Source organism: Lolium rigidum, chromosome 7 (genome assembly GCF_022539505.1).
Source record: "Lolium rigidum isolate FL_2022 chromosome 7, APGP_CSIRO_Lrig_0.1, whole genome shotgun sequence".
Taxonomy (NCBI): Eukaryota; Viridiplantae; Streptophyta; class Magnoliopsida; order Poales; family Poaceae; genus Lolium; species Lolium rigidum.
In genome coordinates, this window is record NC_061514.1 from 16,269,778 (window position 1) to 16,276,186 (window position 6,409).

Here is a 6,409-nt window from a genome sequence, read left to right on the forward strand (position 1 = left end):
TACTTTCATAATCAGTACCAAAGAGATTTCCAATATCAAAGGTAGTGTGCTCCTTCAAATCATGATCGCTAATGTATGTAAAGGGAATAGGAAGATCATCGTATTCAGATTCATTATCACAATAATCATTAGGAGCAACATACTTACGGTTACCTAGCGTTATCTCATTCACGCGGGGATACGCCGTTACCTCTTTCTTTTTATTCTCCTTCTTCTTCTTATTCTTCTTCTTCTTCGTTCCCTTCTTCTTCTTCTTCTTCTTCTCTTCCTTCTCCTCGTTCCCTTCTTTAGGAGGAAGAGGCTTGAAGGGTGGCTTGTCCGCATAACCTGATTTACTTTCAGAAACAATAGAAGAAACTTGGGAGGATCCCTCCTTTTCATTAATTAGTTGAAAACACACGGCGGTCCTATCATATTTTGGCAAGGTGTCATCTTCTAAAATATTTTGTATGTAAGTATTTGTATGGCTATTATTAATGCAATAAGAAAGACACCCATGCAGGACATCATCAATATCAAGATCGTTAATATTTAACAAAGAAATTTTTCTTGATAACTCTTCACACTTCAAAAATAAGGTAAGTTCATCATGCTGATTAGGAATAATTTCATCATCACAATAAAAATTTGCAGCACTCATGGGATTCGAATTATCATTGGAGGAGCATTGAAAATTAAAATGACCAACTCTATGGCAAAGTTCACAAATAAAAGGATAGAGGGCACACACTTTTTCTCCAAGATCATCTAGAGCTCTAGACCACTTTCTAGTTTTTTCATTTCTGTGATGGATACAATATTCATCTTCTATTTGATTAATTCCACAAGGTCTATGTATTCCACAAAAATTAACATGCTTATAGGAAATAGCATTCTTAGGAGTTTGAGCATGCTTATTGCAATCATTAACAACAATGTCATTCTTCATGCAAACCTCTTTAAAAGGTTCATGATACTTATCAAAATTCTTTTTAGGCAATTCTAAATGAGAAGCAAAGGCTTTATAAAGATTTGCAGCAACTTGAGAGTCAAGACCATAAGTAGCACTCTGATGCGCGTAGATGTACACGTCCGTTGGGAACCCCAAGAGGAAGGTATGATGCGCACAGTGGCAAGTTTTCCCTCAGTATGAAACCAAGGTTTAATCGAACCAGTAGGAGCCAAGAAGCACGTTGAAGGTTGATGGTCGCGAAATGTGATGCGGCGCAACACCGAGGATTCCGGCGCCAACGCGGAACCTGCACAACACAACCCAAGTACTTTGCCCCAACGAAACGGTGAGGTTGTCAATCTCACCGGCTTGCTGTAACAAAGGATTAAACGTATCGAGTGGAAGATGTTTGCAAAGAAAACGAGTAAAACACAATTGCGGTAGATTGTATGCTATGTAAAGAATAGGACCGGGGTCCACAGTTCACTAGAGGTGTCTCTCCCATAAGATAAAAGCATGTTGGGTGAACAAATTACGGTCGGGCAATTGACAAATAGAGAAAGGCATAACAATGCATATACATGATATGATAAATATAGTGAGATTTAATCCGGACATTACGACAAAGTACATAGACCGCCATCCAATCGCATCTATGCCTAAAAAGTCCACCTTCGAGGTTATCATCCGAACCCCCTCCGAGTATTAAGTTGCTAAGCAACGAGACAATTGCATTAAGTATGGTGCGTAATGTAATCAACAACTACATCCTTAGACATAGCATCAATGTTTTATCCCTAGTGGCAACAGCACATCACAACCTTAGAACCTACTGTCACGATCCCAGATTCAATGAAGGCATGAACCTACTATCGAGCATAAATACCCCCTCTTGGAGTTAAGAGCAAAAACTTGGCCAGAGCCTCTACTAATAACGGAGAGCATGCAAGATCATAAACAACACATAAACAATAGATTGATAATCACCATAATCATAGTACTCTCTATCCATCGGATCCCGACAAACACAACATATAGTATTACGGATAGATGATCTTGATCATGTTAGGCAGCTCACAAGATCCAACAATGAAGCACAACAAGGAGAAGACGACCATCTAGCTACTGCTATGGACCCATGGTCCAGGGGTGAACTACTCACTCATCACTCCGGAGGCGACCATGGCGGTGTAGAGTCCTCCGGGAGATGAATCCCCTCTCCGGCGAGGGTGCCGGAGGCGATCTCCGAGAATCCCCGAGATGGGATTCGCGGCGGCGCGTCTCGATAGGTTTTCCGTATCGTGGCTCTCGGTGCTGGGGGTTTCGCGACGGAAGCTTTAAGTAGGCGGAGGGTCAACGCGGGGGGCCACACGAGGGGCCCGGGGGTAGGTCGGCGCGGCCGGGGCTTGGGCCGCGCCGGCCACCCCTCCGGCCGCCTCGTGGCCCCACTTCGTTAGCTCTTCGGTCTTCCGGAAGCTTCGTGCAAAAATAGGACCACTGGGCGAAAGTTTCGTCCAATTCCGAGAATATTTCTTTACTAGGATTTCTGAAACCAAAAACAGCAGAAAACGGCAAGCGGCTCTTCGGCATCTTGTTAATAGTTTAGTTCCGGAAAATGCATAAATATGACATATAATGTGCATAAAACATGTAGGTATCATCAATAAAGTAGCATGGAACATAAGAAATTATCGATACGTTGGAGACGTATCAGCATCCCCAAGCTTAGTTCCGCTCGTCCGGCCAGGTAAAACGATAACAAAGATAATTTCTGAAGTGACATGCCATCATAATCTTGATCATACTATTTGTAAACATATGTAATGAATGCAGCGATCAAGGCAAAGGTAATGACATGAGTAAACAAGCGAATCATATGACAAAGACTTTTCATGAATAGTACTTCAAGACAAGCATCAATAAGTCTTGCATAAGAGTTAACTCATAAAGCAATAAATCAAAGTAAAGGTGTTGAAGCAACACATAGGAAGATTAAGTTTCAGCGGTTGCTTTCAACTTATAACATGTATATCTCATGGATATTGTCAACATAAAGTAATATAACAAGTGCAATATGCAAGTATGTAGGAATCAATGCACAGTTCACACAAGTGTTTGCTTCTTAGGGTGGAAGGAGATAGGTAAACTGACTCAACAATAAAAGTAAAAGAATGGACCTTCAATGAGGAAAGCATCGATTGCTGTATTTGTGCTAGAGCTTTTATTTTGAAAACATGAAACAATTTTGTCAACGGTAGTAATAAAGCATATGAGTTATGTAAATTATATCTTACAAGTTGCAAGCCTCATGCATAGTATACTAATAGTGCCCGCACCTCGTCCTACTTAGCTTGGACTACCGGATCTTTGCATGCCATGTTTCAACCAAGTGTCACAAAGGGGTACCTCCATGCCGCTCGTACAAAGGTCTAAGGAGAATGCTCGCATTTCGGATTTCTCGCTTTTGATTATTCTCAACTTAGACATCCATACCGGGACAACATGGACAACAGATAATGGACTCCTCTTAAATGCATAAGCATGTAGCAACAATTATTATTCTCATATGAGATTGAGGATATATGTCCAAAACTGAAACTTCCACCATGGTTCATGGCTTTAGTTAGCGGCCCAATGTTCTTCTCTAACAATTTTGCATGCTCCAACCACTAAAATGATAGATCCTTCGGATCAAGACGGACATGCATAGCAACTCACATGATATTCAACAATAGTTGATGGCGTTCCCCAGAAGCATGGTTATCGCACAACAAGCAACTTAATAAAAGATAAAGTGCATAAGTACATATTCAATACTACGATAGTTTTTAAGGCTATTGTGTCCCATGAGCTATATATTGCAAAGGTGGATGATGGAATTTTAAAGGTAGCACTCAAGCAATTTACTTTGGAATGGCGGAGAAATACCATGTAGTAGGTAGGTATGGTGGACACAAATGGCATAGTAGTTGGCTCAAGGATTTTGGATGCATGAGAAGTATTCCCTCTCGATACAAGGCTTAGGCTAGCAAGGTTATTTGAAGCAAACTCAAGGATGAACAAGTGCAGCAAGACTCACATAAAAGACATATTGTAAACATTATAAGACTCTACACCGTCTTCCTTGTTGTTCAAAACTCAATACTAGATATTATCTAGACCTTAGAGAAACCAAATATGCAAATCAAATTTTAGCAAGCTCTATGTATTTCTTCATTAATGGGTGCAAAGCATATGATGCAAGAGCTTAAACATGAGCACAACAATTGCCAAGTATCACATTATCCAAGACATTTTAGAATTACTACATGTAGCATTTTCCAATTGCAACCATATAACAATTTAACGAAGAAGAAACTTCGCCTTGAACATTATGAGTAAAGCCTAAGGACACATGTGTCCATATGCAACAGCGGAGCGTGTCTCTCTCCCACAAAGTGAATGCTAGGATCCATTTTATTCAAACAAAAACAAAAACGAAAACAAACCGACGCTCCAAGTAAAGAACACAAGATGTGATTGAATAAAAATATAGTTTCGGGGAGGAACCTGATGATGTTGTCGATGAAGAAGGGGATGCCTTGGGCATCCCCAAGCTTAGACAGCTTGAGTCTTCTTAAAATATGCAGGGGTGAACCACGGGGCATCCCCAAGCTTAGAGCTTTCACTCCTCTTGATCATAGTATATCATTCTCCTCTCTTGACCCTTGAAAACTTCCTTCACACCAAACTTCAAGCAAACTCATTAGAGGGTTAGTGCATCATTAATAATTCACTCATTCAGATGTGACACAATCATTATTTTCACTTCTGGACATTGCATAATGCTACTGGACATTAGTGGATCAAAGAAATAAATCCAACATAGCAAAAGAGGCAATGCGAAATAAAAGGCAGAATCTGTCAAAACAGAACAGTCCGTAAAGACGAATTTAAAGCTGGCACCAGACTTGCTCAAATGGAAAAACTCAAAACTAATGAAAGTTGCGTACATATCTGAGGATCACGCTCGTAAATTGGCAGATTTTTTCGAATTTTCTACAGAGAACTGTGCCCAGATTCGTGACAGACAGCAATGCTGTTTCTGCGCAGCGATCCCAAATATAACATCAACTTTGACATAGAAACTTTACTTGGCACAAAAACATGATAAGGAGAGGTTGCTACAGTAGTAAACAACTTCCAAGACTCAACAAAACAAAAAAATTGCTGTAGGTAAAAACATGGGTTGTCTCCCATAAGCGCTTTTCTTTAACGCCTTTCAGCTAGGCGCAGAAAGTGCAAATCAAGTATTATCAAATGAAGAAGCATCAACATCATTACCAGGGGTGTTGGGAGTTTTCTCAACCAAGCATAGTATATTTGATATATAAGTTTTAGCGTCTCCCTTTTCATTAGTCTTAGGCTTGCTACTCTCATCGAACAAATTTTCAGGAACAAGCCAAGCATAGTTATTTTCTAATGCATCATTCATAGCTAGGAGTTTACATGGTATTGGTGCTTTGATTTCCCCACCATCATTAATGTTATTAGTGTACCTTATTCTATCCATGTCCATTTTTTCAAGTAGACCAATAAAATTGGTATGAGAACCTAGCATATTAAATTTAGCAAAAACTTTTCTAGCCTCTCTTGCTAGACCACCAAATTCTCTAAGAAGGGTTTCTAAAACAAAATCTTTCTTTTCCCCTTCTTCCATATCACCAAGTGTAAGAAACATGTGTTGGATTATAGGATTGAGATTAACAAATTTAGTTTCCAACATGCGAACTAAAGCGAGCAGCAGCAATTTCATAGGTAGGTGCAAGTTCTACCAAGTGTCTATCTTCAAAATCTTCGATTGATACTAACATGATTGAAAAATTCTTCTATATTATTTCTCCCAACTATGGACCCACGTCCTACCGGTATATCTTTTGTGGTAAAATTAAAAGGAAACATGATGCAATAAGCAAAAAGTAAACTAGGCAAACAAGGTAAAGACGAGTAACTAATTTTTTTGTGTTTTCAATATAGTGAGCAAGACAGTAAATAAAGTAAAACTAGCAACTAATTTTTTTGTGTTTTGTTTAAGTGCAGCAAACAAAGTAGTAAATAAAATAAAGCAAGACAAAAACAAAGTAAAAAGATTGAGAAGTGGAGACTCCCCTTGCGGCGTGTCTTGATCTCCCGGCAACGGCGCCGGAAAAAGTGCTTGATGCGCGTAGATGTACACGTCCGTTGGGAACCCCAAGAGGAAGGTATGATGCGCACGGTGGCAAGTTTTCCCTCGGTATGAAACCAAGGTTTAATCGAACCGGTAGGAGCCAAGAAGCACGTTGAAGGTTGATGGTCGCGAAATGTGATGTGGCGCAACACCCGAGATTGGCATAGCGGAACACAACGACACGACCAGTTACTTAATTACAATCGCCGGCAAGCGGTGGGGTTGTCTGATCTCGCCCAGCTGCTGCTTTGTGATCGAAAAGTTAGCGTATG